The sequence below is a fragment of the Tachypleus tridentatus genome, chromosome 8, assembly GCF_004210375.1.
Source record: "Tachypleus tridentatus isolate NWPU-2018 chromosome 8, ASM421037v1, whole genome shotgun sequence".
Classification (NCBI taxonomy): Eukaryota; Metazoa; Arthropoda; class Merostomata; order Xiphosura; family Limulidae; genus Tachypleus; species Tachypleus tridentatus.
The window spans coordinates 7,237,089-7,260,253 of NC_134832.1; the positions used below are offsets into that span (position 1 = coordinate 7,237,089).

General features: G+C 33.0%; 1 long non-coding RNA gene across 1 annotated transcript in view; it reads left to right on the forward strand.

The window, feature by feature from the left end:
• Positions 1–3,140: 3,140 nt before the first annotated feature.
• The window catches only part of LOC143224094 (uncharacterized), a 33,261-nt gene continuing 13,236 nt past the window's right edge, over positions 3,141–23,165 (forward strand). Inside the window, exons 1-2 of the long non-coding RNA XR_013013205.1 lie at positions 3,141–3,195; positions 21,521–21,675. This is a non-coding gene — a long non-coding RNA (uncharacterized LOC143224094). The remainder of the gene's footprint in view (positions 3,196–21,520; positions 21,676–23,165) is intronic.

Sequence of the window (23,165 nt, forward strand, 5' to 3'; positions counted from 1 at the left end):
TTAAGTGTGTAAGTTCAACCTAAACCAGTACTGAGAAGGTAAGACATTTCATGGCTTTCCATAAATTAACTTTTTATGACATACATTTTAATTTGCCTTGTGTATTAAAGAATATTGAACTTTTTGAATATTGAAATTATATCTATTTAGAAATCGTTTGAATACAGCGAATCTTTTATATATATATGTGCGTGTGTGCGTGTGTTTTCTTATAGCAAATCACATTGGGCTATCTGCTGAGTCCACCGAGGGAAATCGAAACCCTGATTTTAGCATTGTAAATCCGTAGATTTACCACTGCAGCATCGGGGGACTTTTTTTTTTAAGATACTCTAATGCCTGGAAGTTAACCATAACCATATCAGACCTTCTCTTTTTGTAGTTTCACATCACGTTATTGAAATATTTCAATATGTATTGTTGTAAGTTACATTTTTAAAACATTTAACTAGTGTTTTAAATAATAAACCTCTAATTTTGAGAGTATTTGAGTATTTAAAATTTATTCTCGCGTCCCTGCCAGAGTAGAAACAATAATGATTTATTTAACAAAATATGAGGTCAAAATGTTATCATTTAGAATGATTATCATCCAAATGATACATAAAATATTTTTACACAAGCAGTTCGCATAACAAAGAATGGATTATTCAATGAACTCGGAAATTAATTCAATAAATTTTTACAGCTGTCTTAAACATTTATCATTTTGTTCTTCAGATACATCTTGTTACTCCGTAATAAGTGAAAACTTGCTACAACTAATGAAAACTATTTGCACTAAAAATTAAGTGCACTTCAGAGTTTTATATTGTAACTTGTGTTTCTATCAGTTCTATTGTAGTAGATTCACGCAGAGGATACACTACAAGGAAACGTGTTTGCATGAAGATAGTCACCATAATTAAACTCCATATATATATATATATTAAACTGTGGAAGTGTTTTCACAGACAGTATAGTACTACAAACAGGTGAACTGCAATGCTTAGAGTTCTGCTTTAACTGATCTATTTATTTAGTAGGACGTTACTCTTTATAATTCGTCATTAGAATAATCTATTAAGGGTAAAAGTTATCTATAACAAGTAACTCAATTTCACAATTCTGGCATTTTTTCAGTTAGTGTGTAATTACTTTTAAAAAACAGATATAGGAGAAAAGCGATTTTAAAAGAAGTATTCAATTAGCTGAGTTTACAGATAATGAAATAGGATTTTAAAAGCATGTTTGTATTCAACGAATAATTTGTTTGACTTTAAAACTTCTAATGACCTTATTTATATTATATTTATTGAAATAACAATCAGGGTAATTAAAAATGCATTTATTAAATTTTTCTGATATGACCTTAAGTTCAAATGTTTCCACTGACGGTGATATCTTATGCGTTTTTTTTATATACCTTTTTATTACACTACTGCGACAGATAAATATATGCTATAGTATTTATAGACCATGAAAAATTAAATTATTTATGGTAAGTATGTATTTTGAAGACGGCTCTCATGGGTATTAAAACTTTAATACTCTCTTTGTTAACCTGATAACGACATACATAGGTCGAAACGTTGTTCTGCACTTTAATTAAAGTTTTAATATCCATGCCAGCCGTCTCCAAAATACATTCTTACTTCAACTGCATTTCTCGTCATCATAATGGTATGTTAATTACTTTTATAACCCCAAAATTACAACGAAACAAAAAGTTGCAAAGATAATTAAGATTCATTATACGATATATATATTATAACAAAAAAAAAAAAAGACTGATAGACGTTGTATCCCCACCACAATTTGGGTCCTACTTCCTCAGTCACCTTCAAAACCTAGGATACATTTTATAATCCCACTTTGTAGCTTGTATTCTAGGATTTTTAAAAAAAATTTGCAGCGTATTTTGTTTAATTTTAATGCGTTTTGTTTACGGCTTAAAACGTTATGATTATAATAACATTAATCAGAGATTGGGATTTGCTGTTTTTAACGCAGTCTTTCCTCATTATTTTGTTTACTTATTTAACTTCATTAAAATGTAATTATTTAATATCCCTATATATATATATATTTCTTAACTAAAAGTTTCATTAAGAAAAATAACCTAAATGTCATGTATAACATTTATTTCTCATCTATAGTTCGTGCAATGTGTAATATTCAAATAGTTGATCTTATATGTAATGAAACATCTTATTCAGGCAAATTTCACGTTGGCACATAGATAACGATAATCCAAACTATAAACATTAAGTACATGGACCCAATTATCTCTGGCTGTTTGTAGTTTATTTTGTTATTTTTATAAAACTTCTTGATACTACTTGTTGTTTGTGCTTTTAATATCTTTATTTAATATGCTGCAGTTTCATAGAATACTCCTGGGACTTTCATTATAGATAACTTCATACATTTTACCCATTTATTTATCTATCTTCCCGTGCAGAACAATTATGTTATTCACCTAAAGTAAAAACTGGAAAAACTATGTTTTTCACCCAAATGACATTTTGTATTCGGATGAAAGTAAAATACACCAAGTTGAAGCCGGCTTTTGTTCTGCCGTTCCGTATAATATTTCCATTTCCTTTAACATCAAGTATTTTCATGCACTATTTTGTAACAGTTATCTATTTTAAAATTACAGCTAATTATTAAAACACAATTTTTCTTGTACCTTTAATTTTGATATCTCTTCTACTTTCAGCGCTTGGGATGTTAGAGTATAAGCTACATGACAAGTTACTGAAAAATACTAGATTTCAATATTTTCCATAGACACATTTGCGAATAAAATAGCAATTGTGTTATTAAGAAACTATATCTGACTGAAAGACAAACCAATTAGAAACAAGCCAGCAATCAGTTTGAAAAAGTTCCCCGCTGATACAGCGATAAGTCTACGGATTTACAGTACTATAATCAGCGGTTCCATTCCCCTCCCTGAACTCAGCAGATAGCCCGATGTGGTTTTGCTATATCAAAAAACCCACACACATTTTGAAAAATAAAACCAACATTTGACACAGTAAAGGTTAGATGAGTTTCAAAGAATAACTTGAGCCATCACATTCCAGGGAATTTTCATTTCTTTTCAAACACATTATAGCAAACTTTCATTCTAGCTCTTAGAAAAACAGGATTAGCAGTGTATCCAGCAAGTGTTTTTCAATGGGAATATTTCAGGAAATGAATCAGGTAAGAATTATCTGCAAAGATGTTTGCAATGAAACCTTTAATCAATTTTATAGTTAGCTTAAAATGTTAAAATGTAACAAAAACAAATCAGTCATCAAAACACTAGTATTTGTAGTAAAGAAGCCCATTAACAATGATCTGAGACTGTTTTTCAATTATCTTAAAATCAGAAACTTTAGAATGACCAAATTTACTAACTGTATGAAGATGTTCTTCACAACCAAACGCTCATACCTGTATATATCTTAATTATACATTTAAAAAGTATCAGTGGCTTCAGACTATTAAATAAAACCATTGAATCTTTGATTCTTAATCATCGAAACATTCAGAAAATTTTAAAAATTGACAGTCAATGTGCTTTCTATATATATTTAGAACAAGTAAGTATTTTAGTGACTTCCTTAAACTCAAAAACTGTCTGGAAATTTGTGAAACTTACTGAAGAGAGATGAAACAAAAATTTATTAGTAAAATTCAGTGTATTTTTTCCATAAATAACTTGTAGATGTATATTATTTGTCTTATAGTTCTCATATGAGCAGGTGGACTACTGATTAGTATGCTAAATTATAAATAAAAGGGGTTCTTGTTTTGCGTCCTGTTACTACAAAATTACACTCTACACTTTCGGCTCTTGGAAGTGTTATACAAGTGACAGTCATATACCAATATTCGAATAGAGTAGATAGAGTAGGCTTAGCAAGGAGAGGTTTTGATTAGCTACCTTTCCTTTAACCTATCAATTAAAAATAAGTGTAACAAGCCTTTCTGTTACTTTATATACGACTGTCTAAAGGAAACAAACAAATATCCTCTGAGGAACGTCATAAATATGCTAAACCGTGGTTGTAAATGAAAAATACTTTATGTTACTCATAAAGTTAAATATGTATTTCCAGGATTATTATTAATAGTAACATACGAAACGTTTGAACTGAATATAAATGAAAATGAGAAAGTTTTCTAATCTTACCACTGGTAGAATGACCAAACATTGCGAGAAAATTAAAAATACTGTTTCGATTGACCAAGCACCCAAACGAGATTTTTTGTATTCAAATATACTGTCAGGTAGTCGATGGCAAATGAATAATTACAAATTAGCAAATTCAGTGGAGACAATTTTTTTACATGAAAAGCACATTCACAAGTACTTATAATTGCGCCTATATTATATTTTAGTGCTTGGTTTAGCAGAAATATAGTGAGATGAAATGCGAATTTCGTATTTTTGACATGACATATACTTTACTCTCACATACTTTACATTGGTTTGAAATAATTAAGTATCGACAGAAAGTGAAACTAAAACTTTCAACCATTAAGAAAGGTAAACTTGAAGGATAGTTAGGAAAATATTCGTAATCTAATACTAAACCTAAGCTTTTGATTAGATTCTGGGTTTAAAGCAATTGTATTTTAACAATATCAGAAAACTCATATCATCTATAAATATCATTATATACTTCAAAACTTTGAAATTGAGTGCATACGAAAGTGAACAGAAAATATTAAAAAGTTGGTATGTATAATAACTATGTTACGCCTGTATTACTAACTGTGTAGTTATTTCTTTAGAAAATATAAATACACTTCTCACTGTTTTTTTATTATTACTGTTTGACAATAAAAGATTGATAATATATTTATACTTTTGCAACCTTAGACGTTCATAATCCAAGTTAACAAAACGTAGTATGACTTTCTCTTACATATTAAATAATTAACACTATAAATGTGAACATTTATTCATACATTATCCTCTGAGTTATTGCTTTATTAAAATATAGAAAGCAAAACATTTTCTTTAGTAATAATGGTTTTTATGTTTGTTGTTTTTGTAACGGAAACAGAAAAAATTCCTTCAATCAAATAATTGGATAGACAACGACCATGGTATATGTAGAAATTTCTTTCATGTGAATAGACTCTGTGTCAAGCAGAAACAAGTAATATTTTCCACAAACCTCGAGAAACAATCAATGACGAATTGATGTGCACAAAATTTACCAAATGTGATAGATTAAGTTTCTTGAAAATATAATCTCACTGGCAAGCTTATAGATTTATTTTCATAACTAAGTAAATTTATGCAAATAAACTGCTGGTTTCAATCAGCATAGATAATAATGTTGCTCACTAACGATATACGTTCCCTAATATTAAGATGAATTAGATTATTCAACATTTTATGTGTGCAAGGAAATTCTTATTTTCCGAATATTTCTTTTATATGTTTAGAAATAAAAATCTATTTTGTTGTTCAAGCTACGTATGTTTCACAATTATACTTTTGGCTATATACTTGTGCTATTAACACTTTAAACACGTTGTTAATTTTTTAAGAGTGAGCAAAAACATAAAGAACATATTTTTTACGTTTAAAAATATTTTTGATATTCTAAAAAATGTAGGCCGAAGAAGTCTTGATAAAAATGAAACAAAAACCTTTTAACCCGAGCGTTTTCGAAAGATGGACCTTTCTTCTTCAGGGGTAAATATTTTAAAATTCTCATAGTTAAACTTTGGTAAAGGAATTGATTAATGTTGATATTATGCATAGAACTAAGTTCGTGTCAATTCTTGAGCAACACTTAACCAAGGAATAATGTGATTCATCGTAACATTATAACATTCTCATGACTAAAAGGGATCATGTCAGATGATAAGCTATGATCCCATGATCTACAAATGCGAATCCGACGCTCTAGCTACCAGGTTATGACAGGCCTCATAGAATGTTTTGTTTACTTTTAAATTACAAAGTTTACAATTCCTAGAATTAAATATAAGTTATTTTTCGCTGGAAAATATCATAAAACGAATGTAATAAAACTTTAATACATCTGTTCTTACTAGTGTTGTACCCCATTGGGTAAACTATAAGTGCAAAGTTTTACAACATTAAATATAATTCTTGCCTCCATTCTCCATAGTGATGAGAGCGCGGGTCGCCTGTTGTGATTGTGCGCTAATAAAGCAAAAATAACACCTTATCGATTTTATGATATTTCAAAAGTCCATTTTTCAGACTGAAAATACTGAGCTAACATGCAAATTTAAATTAGTTAAGAGTGAAAGCTGACATAAAGTGCTTTCTGAGGTTTTGTTTTAAACATATTACAGAATTTGGTCGCTTTTATAAAATTAGATTGTCAGACTTCTTAAAGTTTCACACTTTCCAACACCAGAACAAATTACACACTAAAATCTAATGATTTAAACCTTTTAATATGAGCACGTAAATGAAATGAGAAACTGACAAGAACACCAAAGCTTTGATTGATATTCTATACAATAAATGAAATTACGGAAAAAATAAGAAATGAAGTTAAAAAACGAGAAGAATTTGAAACATAGATCGAACATTATGTTCTGTATTCAGAATCACACACGTACAAGACTCATTCGTAAGCAGAAACATGCTTACACATTAATACAAATTCACTTTCAATACAATGCATACATCCTTTACTGACCTTGATTAGTGCACAGTTTTATTACTATGGTTATTCATGACAAAGTTCGATTTATGAGAAAATAGCCTCAACCGAACAAAGTACAATACATAGAGTAACGGGAAGTATACAGATAATATACAGGGTGGCCCGTAAGTGCCTACCCATTCATATGTTATTATGTTATATTCAATTACACATGATTTATAAATTTGTTTCTTTTTTTCAAAGAAATATGGCCGATGTAAGCCCATTTACACTTGAAGAGCGTATTGTGACAAGTACGTGAGTACATGAGCGCAGCGTGAATGGGGGACAGCACACAGATACACTGGATACATAAGATATATGGATGGGTAGGGACTTACGGGCCACCCTGTATATTATTAACTGTTTATACATGTCCTAGCTAATATATTTTGTTACATATTATGACTTGCTTTGGACGAGTTTACGATTTATTATGTTACGTATTTATTACGCTAGCATATTACTATTTCAAATAACCGAAAATTTGAATATGAATTTAGTACTTAATTAAATGTTAATATGTATTACATTCATGATATTTGCCAACAAGATTGATGCACACAATTTTCTTTTAACACAAATGTAGGCCCGGCATGGCCGAGCGCGTAAGGCGTGCGACTCGTAATCCGAGGGTCGCGGGTTCGCGCCCGCGTCGCGCTAAACATGCTCGCCCTCCCAGCCGTGGGGGTGTATAATGTGACGGTCAATCCCACTATTCGTTGGTAAAAGAGTAGCCCAAGAGCTGGAGGTGGGTGGTGATGACTAGCTGCCTTCCCTCTAGTCTTACACTGCTAAATTAGGGACGGCTAGCACAGATAGCCCTCGAGTAGCTTTGTGCGAAATTCCAAAACAAACAAACAAACACAAATGTATTTTAAAATACCAATGATTTATAATAACGGTTATTGCTAATAGTTATTACAAATAATGTGTTATATACATGAGTTTTACAAACTTACAGACAATATAAAGTCTTATATCCGGAGGGCCCGGCATGGCCTAGCGCGTAAGGCGTGCGACTCGTAATCCGAGGGTCGCGGGTTCGCGCCCGCGTCGCGCTAAACATGCTCGCCCTCCCAGCCGTGGGGGTGTATAATGTTACGGTCAATCCCACTATTCGTTGGTAAAGAGTAGCCCAAGAGTTGGCGGTGGGTGGTGATGACTAGCTGCCTTCCCTCTAGTCTTACACTGCTAAATTAGGGACGGCTGGCACAGATAGCCCTCGAGTAGCTTTGTGCGAAATTCCCAAACAAACAAACAAACAAAAATTTCCCTATTTCTGTTAGATGTAAAATCTGTCTACATACCCATAAGTTTAATGTCTTCAGGATATTGTACAGGCATTTTAAAGTGTTTTGTTTGTTTTTATTGTTGATTTATGGTTATTAAAACATTCTCGTATAGTTGTTTTGGTTTGATTTACATACTGAAAATTGCATCTTCGGCGTTGGATTAAATAAACGACATTTTTCGTAGAGCAGTTATGTAATTAGTGATTTTGAACTGCTTTTGGTTATCTTTATCGGAAAATTTATCTATTTCCTGTATGAACTTACAAGTTTGACATCGCTTGCTATTGCAAGGTTAACTTCCACCTAATGTCGGCGTAGAGTTTACTTTAGCGAGAACTAAGTGTGAATGTTAAATTTTATTATTTCTAAAAGAAATGACAGAAACTTCCATAAAAATATATTTTAATCAATCATTACGTTGGAGGAGGTAACAGTGTTTCTTTAGTATCTGGGGTAAATGTTTTTAATAATAACTAGTGGAACACGAAAAGAATTGGTTTTAGGTGATTGTTTTAGGGCAGATGTACAAGGAATATTGTTAGCTTTCTCAACTTCTTGGATGATAATCTTTTGTTTATAACTTCTTTCAGTCATAGTCTGTTTCAAAGAATTAATGTGACGGTTATGGTTCTTACTATCAGAGCATATCTTTTATAACCTAAGTGCTTGATTGAATGTGATTTTGCGTTTGGTGTGTGGAGGATGACAGCTTTGCTTATGTAAAAATTGGTTTTCGGCACAAATCAGTATGTAGAACACTATCTTTTAATGTTAGAGTTACATCCAAGAATCTTATTTGGGTAGTGGAGTAGACTAAATTTAATAGAATTGTGGAAGGTTGTAGTTAACCAGCACTAATAACCTATTGTCTCTCGGCTCGTCGGGTTTTAAATACCAATCACGCGAAACTATAGAACATTCACTTGCAACAATTCTGTCAATTGCTAATATAACTTACACACCTAGTACATTGTTTATTTTTACGCACAAGAACGTTTTACAGGTTTCAAGAACAGGCGGTACTTGTGCAACGCACAGTCAAGAACATACATCACATAAAAAGGAAAAATATACAGAAACAGGCGTAGGCACTAAAATAAATCTACAACAGTAAATCTATTACAGTATAGAGTCATGGGTTGGAATCACTTCACTAAACATGCTCGTCCTTTCAAAGGTGGGTGCATTATAGTGTGACGATCCGTCCCACTTTTCATTAGTAAAAGATTAGCCCAAGAGCTAGTGATGGATGGTGTTGACTAGTTGCCTTCCCTCGTGCTTATAGTCTCTAAATTAGGGACGGCTAGCACATATATTCCTCGAATGAGGTTGCTTGAAATTCAAAACCAAAACAAATCATATCTACTCATTTACATACATTTTTAAATACAACAAAAGATATTTTTGGTCTAGCTAGGCCTTCCAATTCACTAAACAAAAATTTAAGATAAAACCATCTAAGCCAATCCTTATAAATTATTTATCAATCTTCTCATTAATCCCTCTTAAATAAACTGTACCCACTACATCTAAATGCAAGATGTCTTAGTTGAAAATTATCTCTACCTCACCAAAATTTGTATATGGACACCAAAGTACTACCATACTCACCATTAAGTACTAGTATGTAAACTGTAACGAGTACAAATGGTTATAAGTCTGTTCCAATGGTAAAAATATTGTTGATTTTTGCCCTCGAGAATCTTCAACAAATTTAAAAAAAAGGCAGGACTTGTGTAATATACACGTCCAAGAATATAAGTCATGCATAAAACTATACTTAAACAAACGTAGGTACTAAAATAAATGTATAACGGTAAATCCGTTACACAGTTCTTTAAGGAAACGTATTTTCTTATGAAATGTTTCTTCCTTGCTTTATGAATATCTGATCTAAAAACCGTAAAAATTATGAAAAGTTTAAATTACTAAAACCCTGTGATGTCTTCAAAAGTACGTTATAATAAAGAAGAAGATTTTATGGCAATTAACACAATTGGTTTGGGTATTAAAAGAGCTTAAAATGTGTCTTAACACTCCTACGAAAACAATATTTACATCCACTAAAGTGATTTTGGGGCCTATCAGGCCCCATATATTTTTCCAATAGAAACACAGTGATTTAGCAACATTCATTACAAACAACTTTAGAATGGCTCTGACAAACTTTTTTTTACAATTTGAGCAAACAATTTTCGACTGTCTAGCTTTTGATCTGCCGCACAAATGGCATCGTCCTCTTTTTGCCCTCTTTGCAGGCGGTTCACATGAGGTTGTTTTGTCATTATCTTTGCAGTAAATTTCTTTGATTTCAAGCATCAATTGCCGTATAAATTCTCTTCTGGCTCTTGATTTATGTTGACGAAGAAATTCTGGATGTTTTGTCGAGTGTAAAACGAAAACATTGTACGCAGCAAGATCTAGAATGTCATAGAATATGCAGACTGACCAGCGCTTTGATCGCCTCTTTGTTGTATAATATCTCACCAGTTGATCGAGAGTGTCGACACCTGCCTTCGTTGCATTGTAAAGATTGACGATTTCGGGCTTTCCATTCTCTTCTACTTCACCAGACTGATGCTGAGAACTCAGTAGTAGCACATATTTTCCTGATTTGTCTGAGTGCCTGAGAAGAGTGATGTCGTCATGGTAGAAAAACTTTGGTGATAACTCTCTAGATTTTGCATTTATTTCAGGAGGCAGGAAGGTTCTTGATTTCCGTATGGTTCCAACAAGTCCTGTTCTTTTTGTTCGTAGGTACTTGGCAAGTGTCATTGTTGTGAAGAAATTATCTGTCGTTATTGTCCTTCCTTTTCCAAGAAATGGCTGACTCAGTTCTCTGACTATTCTTTCTCCTTGATTTGTTTCTGTCGTATTTCCAACCTTTCCAGTATAAATTTGAGCGTTGAGGAGGTAACTTGTCTTTGCATCTGTTAGGCACCAAATCTTTATTCCGTATTTGCCTGGCTTTGTTGGAATGTATGTTCTGAAGCCAACTCTTCCTTTGAAGTTACATAGTTGTTCATCCACTGTCAGGTATTCGCTTGGGTTGTAACTGTTCTTGCAATTTTCAATGAAAAAATTCCAGACTCCAGAGATGGCGGCATCTTTGATTTCTCTATTTCTTTAAGAGTGGATGTCAAATCTGATTTTTGAGCTCATTTTTTTGAATTTGTCTTGTGTAATCAGTTTTCGCAAAAATGGCAAACCGAATTATGTTGAAAACATTTCGTCTTTCGATGCGTTTTTGGATTTGCTTATTCCAAGGAAAAGATTAGCTGCGATCCATTTCCAGAGGTCTTCTTCAAAAATTGGTTCTTTCATGACGGTGTTTGTTGAGTGAATGATCTGTTCCATCATATTATCAGAAATGAAAATTTTGAATGTTTCGAATGGTGTGGAGACTCTTGGAGCAGCTTGCCTTGTAATGCCTGGGTTCCCATTGAATATATTGAGAGCTGCGGTTCTCCTGTTGATCCTTGAAGGTGTTGCTGAATAACTAAAATTCTTATCTTTGGACAAAAGTTCGTTCACTGGCATCGTAGTAAATGGCATCGTATAAATCCTATATATATAGGAGCTGTGGATTCTTCTAGAATATTCTAGAAGCTTCAAGAATATTCTAGATTATTCTAAATACTTCTGTAAAGTTTCTAGAATGTTCTAGAACAGGCGTGGGCAAACTAGGCAATAATCAGGACCGTCTAAAATTATTGTTGGAGTAGATTTATTATCCTAAATATCCATCTTTTGAAAATAAGTTGTAAAATTAATATATTTTTACTATAATTTGCTTTTTTCGGTTGCCCAGGCCTGTTCTAGAATTATTCAGGTAATAAATAAAGTCATTTTTATGTCTTTTGATCTGGGGCCTCAAAATACCCTTAGTGGATGTTTTAAAAAAAATTTTAAATATTATTTCGCAAATGTCTGAAAAGTCAAAATATTATTGCTCCTTAAAATATAAAGGGATAGGGTCAGTTAATGGCAATTTCATTTAAATACAAAATTATTAGCCTAATATTAATAACCTTTCAAGTTGCTCTGGGGCCTATTAGGCCCCAATTTTCGTAGGAGTGTTAAAACACACTACTCACAACATTTTAAGTTTAATTGATTACTTATTAGCTAATGCCAGTGGCAACCTTGAATTTTTGTTTTGTTTTGAACTAGTTTCGTGTAACCAGTCATGTAATTTGATATGCAAGTATATATTAATTTCATGTTTAATATAGGTATTATTAATTTGTTTATGTTGTGAATTAATATTTACGATTATTTTGTTGTTTTTTTATTATAAGAGAGTTAAAAGCCGACGATTATTGGAAGTTGTGTTTGTAACTCATTTATATCAAGAATATACCGAGAAGGCTATTTAGTAATAAAGGTATAAATGATATGAGATGAGGGAGAAGTAACAGACACAAAAAGACAGAGTGGCTGGAAAAGAAACGTTACGAAAAGGAGCTCGGTTAAGTAAAGGTTCGGCGTGATATTAACTATCCTAGAAGTGTTGATCCTAACGAATTACATAGGGCTAACGTTAAAGAAGACTGACAGTATAAAAGTAGATAAGAAAAATAATTTATTCTGTAAAATTGTAGTTCTAAAGTAATTGAATCAGTGAGAATTTGAGTAACGAAAATCAGTGTACTTTGACAAAAGGTACAAGAAAGACCAAACGATTATTGTAAGAGCAGTATACGACTATGGTAACTTAAAGCTACTTACACACGTAAAACTGGTGCTACAGAAATGTGGAAAGATAGTTTGGCTTGCCAACTGAGTTTAATGTAAAAAAAGAAAAGAAGAAGAGAACCTTATAGTGTTTATGATATCTGTGTAAATAATTTGTTGTACACACGTTTAAATAGTTCGAATATACATGTTTATTGTTTGCAAAACAGTAAAGTTTTTCTGTTTATTTATCGTTAAATTTATCGCCACCAAGTCGCAGAATCTATTGTAGAAGAATCCTAAGCCCAACAACAAAACACTATATATTAATACTATTAAAAAGTACAAGTAACAGCCTTTAATTGACAGTTGGAGAACATAATAATCTTAACATCTAAAAAATTGGCGAACCATTCAGGATTACATATTATTAAGAAACTGTAGAAGAAAATGACAGTGGAAATAAATTGTCCCGTACAACTGTAGTAGTAACGAAAATAATGTAGAGGTTACAATTACTTTGTACAATAATATGAAGGAAGTTTAATAAATAGGTGAAAAAAGGAACTCATCTCAGTAAATTGCGAGAATTCTTTAAATAACAACAAGAACTAAAGAGTGAGGAGCTTTGACAGAGAAGAGATGAAGAAAGACTAAGAAAAGAAAATCAGAGAAAGGCAAATTAGAAATATAATAAGAGCACAAAGAGAAAAGGAAGAAAATGTAAGAAAACATAGACTAGAAATAGAGAGAAAAAGAGCACACATTGAGAAAAAGAAAAGAGAAAGAACAAAGACTGGAAACAGAAGATAAGAGAACATGTTAGAAAGTTCACCAATTCTTAAAATCCCACTCAACAGACCATTTCTTGTTCAGGTAGATGCTTCAGACATTGGAGTTGGAAATTAGAAAAGTACTCTTTCAAGAACATGAAGCTGGATTGTTTCCAGTAAAATATAAAAGTAAAAAATTGTTAAATATAAAAGAGAACTACTCTGTGATTTAATGAGAGTGTCTGGCCATCATATTTGCCACTTGGAAGATCTAGAAGTATTTATATAGGAAGGAGTTCTCATATAGACAGACCAGCAACCACGTGCATACCTTCAGAGGTGCAAGATTGACAGTGGAAGGATCAGGAGAATGATATTGTACTTTAAGAACTACATGTTTTGCACTGAAGTCATCTAAGGGAATGCAAATGTTAGAGCAGACTGTATAAACACATTTTGAGGGTGAGCTAAGAACAGATTTTGTAAATAGAAAAAGAAAAGAGATTGTAAATTGAAGAGGAGCTTGTGTCATGACATAAAAGTCAGTTTAGTGTAGATGTTATGTTACGTATTATAAATTACCTCGGACGAGTTTCCTATTTATTATATTACGTACGTTAGGTATTATGATTTCATATAGCAGGAAATTTTAACTTAAAAGTTAATTGAATATCAACATGTGTCAAATTTATGACAGTTGCCACCATGACAGATACGCAATTTTCTTTCTTAACATCAATATATTTTAATATACAAAAGAAAAGAAAAACAGTACAATTCATAATAACTATTATTACAAATAATTATTTATAAACAAACATATTCAGCTTTCTATCTGGTCTAGAACTGAATATGGTCCACATCCACGAGGCGTAAATTACTTTTATGTTGATATACAAATACATTTTCCTTTACGGGAATACTAGTTAGTTCTATCCTTCACGTGTGAGTTTTTCTGCTGAAGTTATGCGATGGCTTTGTAGAAATACCAACATCCGAAATTAGTTCACTGAAGTTTGTAATATTGGAAATGTATAAATGATCCTGGTCAAATCCTATAGTTTTCTGATTAATAAGCGTTAATCACAATTATAGCTTCTGAGTCTTATAGTATGCTGACTATAGCTGACCAACAATGTTCTATTACTGTTTTTTCGCGTCTTGTGATGGTTTGCTTTTATATACTTATTAGGCGAGATTCTCAAAAGTTCAACAATGTTCGAAGATACGCTAGTGTTTTCGTACAACAGGTATTGTTGATTTCTGTCCTCGAGAATCTTCAACAAATTTAAAGAACAAACGAGACTTGCATAATACACAACCAGTTATATGTATCACATGCATCAAACTGAATCAAACGCAGGTATTAAAGTAAATGTATAACAGTTAAGCTGTTAAAATTATCAAGTTGTTTCTTTTGTGAATACATATTTCATAATAATTTAACAAGAAAGTTAAAAGCAGACGAGTATTGGAAATTGTGTTTGTAATTCATTGATGTCAGAATATAGCGAGTATGCGATTTATTAATAAATATATAACTATTATGAGATAAGCAGAAAACAGCAGACAGAGCAGACGATAAAGAAAAGTTACGCAAAGAAGCTAGATCAAGGAAAAGTTCGGCGTGATATTGACTGCCATAGAAGTGAAAGGCCTAACTTTTAATATGTTAGTAGTAAGACTGACAGTAGAAAAGGAGATAAGAATAATAGTTTATTCCATGAAAGCATGATGTAAAGTAACTGAAACAACCTGAGTGCACTTTGACAAAAGGAACAGAAAATATTTTGAAGAAACAAGATGAAATGATTATCGGAAGAGCAGTGTACGACTGCGGCAACTCCCACTAAATTGAAAGTGAATTGTACACTGAATATCAGTGACAGAGAAATAGGGAGAGGTAGTTCGACTTGTCAATTGAGTTTCTTAATTAAATTGACATTTGACAAGAAGAAGAGAACCATATAGCATTTATGATATTCCTGTAAATTATACAATATAAAGAATTTGCTATATATAACGTTTAACTAATTCAAATGTGTATATTATTTCGAAAACAAGTAAAGTGCATGCAGTTCATTTATCGTTGAATTCATCACCAACAAGTCATACACACCTACTGCAGAAAAATTCTAAGCCCAACAGCAATAAAGTATATATTTATACTGTTAAGAAGCATGGGTAACGAATAATTACTTGTCAGTTGGCGAACATAACCTTAAAATTTGACAATTACTGGAATAAATATGCACAAATACTTGTATGGTACATTATATAATGCAGCCAAGTAAATATCAGAAAATGTCTGTAAATAAGACATATCGTTTCTAACACCAATACGAGCTGGAAATCAGTACTGAGAACAGTGTGGCTTTTGTTATTATCCATTAAAAAACATAAAATTCTGACGAACTTCATTTATATAGGATAATACTAATTGCCGAAAGACATAAGGAAAGAGCAGTTTGTCACTTATACTATTTTCTGCTTCGGCCACTATTCCATTATTACCATATGTGTGTCTTTCCTCTGTGAAGTGAAATTGGATTGGCTCGTAATACTCACACATCTTGTATCTAGCTGCAGCACAATTTGTGGCACATCTTGTGAAGAAGACATTGACACAGATACTGTTCGAATAATTGATATTTTTCAACATCAGTGAAGAAAAACTGCTTTGTAATGATAGGTTATGGAAACGCACATCAAAGTTAATTTTGTGAAGTCCTTTAGCACACTGTTGGTACGCTAGCTTTTCTTCCAGTTGCTGCACTGAACTGTTGATTCAATTGTGAAAGTGTAGTCCGCTGCTTGTACAGGATAAGATCAACTTGGAGTCGTATTGTGTGTTTTATGACTTTGGTCTATACAATTTAGGTTTGCAGTCAACGATGTCAGTGGTCTGAGAGTGAATCTACATTCTACTTGTCGCACTTTGTTAGTTTTGTAGCCACTGAGCTAAAATTCTACTTTTAATTGGTTTCTGGTTAATAATTTAATTTGATTTGTTTTGAATTTTGTGCAAAGCTACACGAGGGCTAGCTGCGCTAGCTCTTTCTAATTTAGCAGTGTAAGACTAAAAGGAAGACAGCTAGTAATCACCACCTACAGCCAATGTTTGGGCTACTCTTTTACCAACGAATAGTTGGCTTGACCATCACTTTATAATGTTCCCACGGCTGAAGGAGCAAGTATGTTTGGTGGGACGAGGATTCAAACCCGCGACCCTCAGATTACGAGTCGAGCGCCTTAACTACCTGGCCATGCCGGGCCTCTAGCTAATGCATTTATTTTCCACATTAAATGTTTTTGTTGAGGCTTAGCATGTTTCATTCTCATTCTGGATTTCTTAGACTATTGGAGTTCAAACTGCTAACTAAGAAAAAATTGTATGTTGATTTTTCTTATAGTTGCTGCTTTGAACTTTTCGTTCTCTTGGAAAACTGAGATCTACTGATTGTGTTGCTTCCACATAATCAGATAGCACCTATACATATTATATCATCCGATTTGACACTTAAAACTTGTTTTCATTAAAAACAAACTTAAATGTGTTATTGGTCTAATCTAATTATACTAATTGTACCGTTTCGTAACAAGAAAATAGAAGACTGATTACATACACTGCACAACAAAGTTTTTGCTTCTTGAACACTGTTGGGTGTTCCTTATGAATCTGTGGCTGCTGATCACGAAAATCACATCCAAATTTGCCCATCACGTACCGTTTCATCGAAATATTCAGTTTTGTCATGTTTTTTCTTATATTTGTGTCCAAAAATTTTCGTTTCTGTAAGAGACCTATGAACAATGTTTTGTGTAGTCTGCGCATGAAATCAGGCCAGGTTGGAAGCTGTTCTGTGGAAGTATGCAGCCCGGGCATGCCTGGACAGGCCGGAGCCAGCTTTACACCGTCTCAGCAGGCTACAAAGTGGCTTGCATACACAAATGCTGCTCATTGGATTAATATAGACCTTATTGTGTGTACGTATTGTTTCAGAATATATCATTGCCTCAGTAGCACCGTAACAAGTAAGTTAGATGTTATAGACATTTTACAGGACGATTGGTGTCGGCCAATATGTCTCGTTAATGTCGTAACAGCCGCGATACATTCTGATATATTTGTGGCGAGTATACGCTTGTTCATCAGAGACGCTCAATGACTGCTCTTGTGAAGAAAGCATATCATCTGTACTTCTGCTGTAAAATTGGTGATCAAGACCAGGTATGGGTGCCTCACATTTGTTGTGTGACATGTACTGTCTGTCTGAGAGCTTGGCTCAGAGGCACTCGAAAGGCAATGTCGTTTGCTGTCCCGATGATATGGCGATAACAGAAAGACCATGTGACGGACTGTTACTTCTGTTTGACTAATGTGTCTGGCTTCTCTGCCAAAAACAAGAAGTCAATTGAATACCCTGATCTGCCTTCAGCAATAAGACCCGTGCCACATGACGACAGTCTTCCAATTCCGAAACCACCAGAAGAATGGACCTCAGAGGAACCAGATGAAGAAACTGCAGTGCAGGGAACTGGCAGTGACATTGATCCGGATTTTGAACCGTCCTCCTCAGGCGATCCACATCTCATAACACAGTCAGAATTAAACGATCTGGTCAGAGATTCAGGACTGTCAAAAGCAAAAGCCGAATTTCTGGGTTCGAGACTGCAGGAATGGTGTTTGTTGTCACCAGGTACGAAAATTTCTGTTTTTCGAAGCCGCCAAGATCATATAACCAAATTCTTTGCACAAGTTGACAGTCTCTGTTTCTGTGTTGACATTATTCTAGAAAGAGCTGGCCACTCTGTAAAAAGTTAGTTCCAGTACAGAAAAATGATGCGCATGAACCGCTTCTCGACCCGGCAAAGATTTTTTGCCTCCTCTTCACATAAAATCGGGACTTATGAAGAATTTCGTGAAAGCAATAAACAAAGAAGGTGAAGGTTTTCGTTATTTAAGACAGATGTTCCCAAGAATAACTGAGGCCAAGATCAAAGAAGGCATTTTTGTCGGCCCTCAGATCAGACATGTTATGAGTGACAAGTGGTTGGAAGATCTGTTAGTTGGGCCGGAAAAAAATGCTTGGAAAGCCTTCAAAGACGTTGTTGACAATTTTCTTGGCAATTACAGAGCTCCACATTACATTCAGCTGGTAGACAAACTTCTCAAAGCATTCAAAACGATGAAGTGCAAAATGTCACTCAAGATTCATTTCCTCCACTCACACTTGGACTTCTTCCCCGCAAATCTCGGTACTGTCAATGACAAACAAGGTGAAAGGTTTCACCAGGACATTGCTACAATGGAAAAACGATATCAGGACAACTGTAATCCGTCAATGCTTGCTGACTACTGTTGGACACTGCAACGTGATGCACCGGACATTGAATACAAACGAAAGTCAGGAGCAAAACACTTTTAATTATGTTGAACTTAATAGCGTATTAGAAACATAAATGCAATTAAATACGTTATTGCCGGTAAACAGTTAACTATCTATTTATTAGAGTTCCTATGTGATGAAGCACAACCAAAACTATATTTGTGCTTACCCACCAGGTATTTGTTACAATCAGCAAAAACTTTTCAGGAAGCAAAACTTTAAAAAAAATTGTTGCAGTGTTATTATTCTTTAATTGCTTTGATCAGTATGTTATTAGTTATTTAAGAAAAATAATATCTAATTTTCAATACATCTTTCAAGACGGGATGTCAAGCCTTTGGTCTCGCGTGTGGGATTTGTTCAGTCCCTTCCATAATTGTTCGGAGTTTATGCACTATAGTCCATTTTCTGTCTTACTTAATGGACTCCCATACTGGATCTAGAGCTAGCTATGTAACAAAGGTTTATCCATCTCGACAATTTACATATGATTCTGGTTCTTATTGTTTATTTTGAAATATCGAAACATTTTAACACAACTTATTATAATGTGTCGAGTTATGCACACAGACGTTCATGTCAAACTAACTTTTATCTTCTAAATGTGATCCAAGTTCATTTATCTAAGCATTATTGCTCCACAGCTTTAATAGACAATAAAATAAAAGTAGTATTTGTCCTGTAAAATTAGTAATATGAACCATCTCAGTACAAAAATCCTAGTTATAGTAATAGTACTTTGTTGTAAAACCAAAATATAAAACTGATTATTCTTTAATTATTTTGATCAGTACGGTTGTCAGTTATCTAAGGATAATAATATTTAGTTTTTACAATTGGTGTAAGGTTCATTTAAGAAATCAAAAAATTCCAAGTACCACTTAATGATTTTTTAAATATTTTTAGAAACTACTAATCTGATAATTAACACAAAACAATCATTAAAGGATTCAGTATTACTTTTAAGATTAAGATTATTTTCTCTTCATTTTGTTATATTACATTATAGTGGTATGTTTTCTAGAGTGAGCTGCTATTGGTTGAATGGCGGATAGTTCTTGCTCACGATAACTGATTATGGAAGGTCTGCCAAGAAAATCTCTGAAGTACTCAAATCGCGTATCTTTTCTTCCTTAAGCTATATTTTCCTTAAGGTGTTCTTTCGGCGTGTAATATCACATATACTTTGCCATACCACTGTAAATGTAAAAAATGCTTTGTTTTTGGTTTTTCTAATATTATTTTCAGTGAATAGGTCTGTGCCAAATCGTAGTTTCTTGAAGTGATGACGTTTTTTTGTGAATAAAAGTTTTATTGATACATTTTTATAGTTGTAAGATTGAGGTTTATTTTTTATGATGACGAGAAACCTACTTGAAGTAAATATGTATTACTAAAACGGCTGGTATAGGTATTAAAATTTTAATTAAAATAAAGTATAGAACCACATTTCGACCTTCTTAGGCCATCTTCAGGTCACGTTAAACTGATTTGTTTTTTGTTGATTTTTGCATTGAACTCAAAGTTACTTAAACTGAAGTACAATTTTCCACTTCTTTATTTGCGTGTTACTTTCAAAATAAGAATGAATATTTTTTAATATTTTAGTGCAATATGTAACCGTTTCTAACAACATTCGTGAATCAAGAAGAAACTCCTGCTCCAACTCTGTTCCCCTAATCAATAATTGAATATTTTAGTTCCAGAGGCTGTTATTCCTGCCGAACGGGACTTGCTTGTAAGCAGTGGCAATTGTATTAACCTTAGCTACATTATTCGACACAACCCTTTGCCTCCAGTGTTTGTTTTCTGGTATAACAATGACCTTATGATTAATTATAACTCATCTCGTTGGCAGATAAAACTGCAGAAGGCAAACAAAAATGACACTGTGAGCACTCTCTACATAAAAAATGCTAAAGCCTTAGATTTGTGGACCATCCAATGGTAAAGCCACAAGCGTGATGGTATACGTAAACAATCGTATGTTTGATCTGTGAACAGATGAACTTTATTTATTATTGAATTATCATTTTCATATCTTAAGTATTTTATTTTTCAGTACCAATATACTACCGAATATTAAAGTTAAAGGCTTTTATAAGTTTCTGTGATGTACTATTTTAAAATTAGCAACGTCATATATTTGTAGCAATAGTCCGTTCTTTTTAAAGAGTAACAATAACTTACATTTTTTTTTCCTGTGTGTGTATAATTTATCATATTTTAATATTGGCGAAAACAAATAAAATAAATTGAAAGTGATCCTATCATTTTCAGAGTTTATTATTGTAGAATGAAACAGCATAGATTTATTTTTAATCACTGATAGCCATCTTTTAATAATACCTAAAAGCGACGCTTTAACACTCCTACGAAAAGACGTTTCTAGTCCTGATTTCTCCAAGCCCTGGCTGTGGTTTCGCTAGATAGTAGATAGGGACAGTGGGAATCTCGTTAATCCATTCATTAATGGATTTAAATGGCAATTTCATTTAAATACAAAATTATTAGCCTAATATTAATAACCTTTCAAGTTGCTCTGGGGCCTATTAGGCCCCACTTTTCGTAGTAGTGTTAAGTTTCACAGGTTCTGTACACACAAATCAAATGTAGTAGAATGAAACTATTTAGGATAATATATATACAGAATTATCTAACTAGAGTAAATGATTGCTTGTCATATTTGTTGTCGATTTCAGGTCAAAATCCAGCAGCGATACAGCGTGACAACGACTCGTTATCAATTGCTGTTAATTTTGGTCTGAGCTTTTCGCCCTCCCTTCTTATCGTCGACCTTCTGTTTATCGATTTTTGTCTTCACAACCTATTCTTTTCTGTGTTCATACTTCCCACAGTAAGTCAGTATATTAAAATACGTTTTTTTTTTTAAAAAAAAACATGCATTTTTCAAGAGCTAGACAACGTATACAATTCAAAATATTTGTATATTTTAATATAAGATGTTTGTTTTACGAGATTAAGCGTAAAGGCAACACCCATTATTATTTAATAAATTTCTAATACTTCGAAGGAATTATCTAACAAATTCTAGAATTTTATAAAATTAATTCATTTAAAAGTTTAGAAAAATGCAGTTGCATGCAAAGCAGTGAAACTATACGAGTGAAACGAGATTAAGCGTAAAGGCAACACCCATTATTATTTCATAAATTTCTAATACTTCGAAGGTTTGTTTGTTTGTTTTTGGAATTTCGCACAAAGCTACTCGAGGGCTATCTGTGCTAGCCGTCCCTAATTTAGCAGTGTAAGACTAGAGGGAAGGCAGCTAGTCATCACCACCCACCGCCAACTCTTGGGCTACTCTTTTACCAACGAATAGTGGGATTGACCGTCACATTATACGCCCCCACGGCTGGGAGGGCGAGCATGTTTAGCGCGACGCGGGCGCGAACCCGCGACCCTCGGATTACGCCTTACGCGCTTGGCCATGCCAGGCCCACTTCGAAGGAATTATCTAACAAATTCTAGAATTTTCTAAAATAAATTCATTTAAAAGTTTAGAAAAATGCAGTTGCATGCAAAGCAGTGAAACTATTGAAATAAAATTCTTTTTCTCAGTTCACTTAAGACAGAATAGTAGATTGTACGAGTATTTTATTTAAAAAATAGAGATAAAGTTAAATTTTACTTAGTTATTTTTAAAACTTGTTGAACTTAATTAGTTCAAAGTACAAGCACGTTAAAGTAAAAGTTTTAAATTTTATGACTCTTGGTATCCCGTAGATTTACGAAATTTAGCAAGTAATAATTGTTGCCATAATTTAATATTGTTGTTTAGTCATTTTCAAATTCGTTGACAGTGCACAATAGGTAGTTGGAAAATTTTTATATCATAAAAAGCACAACGTTTCGACCAATAATGCGATAATTTTAAAGTTCGAACACAGAACAAATTAAATTGAACTACCGTTATAATAGTAAAAAACAAGGGAAGTGTGAATGTGTGTAAAATTAAATTGAAATACGATGGGTGTTGACTTCTGTGAATTAACTTATGAGGCTAACAACTTGCACCTTTGTGTAAGAAACTGCATCCCTTGTATTATATGTCCTATAAGTATTTCAGTACATCATTTTTTACCAATTATTTAAAGATAACACATTTTTCAATTTTATTTTGACACACGTTCACAGGTTCTTTGAAATATATATCGGTATTATGACTATATTCCAGTTTTATTTGATTGGTGTTTATATTTAAAAATCACCCGCACTTATGCCCGAGCGTTCTACATTTTTCTAATATAAATATTTTTTAACTAGCACAGTAAAACTTCAAGGAATTTGTATATGATAATTAGGTGGAAAAACTTATCCTTGTAT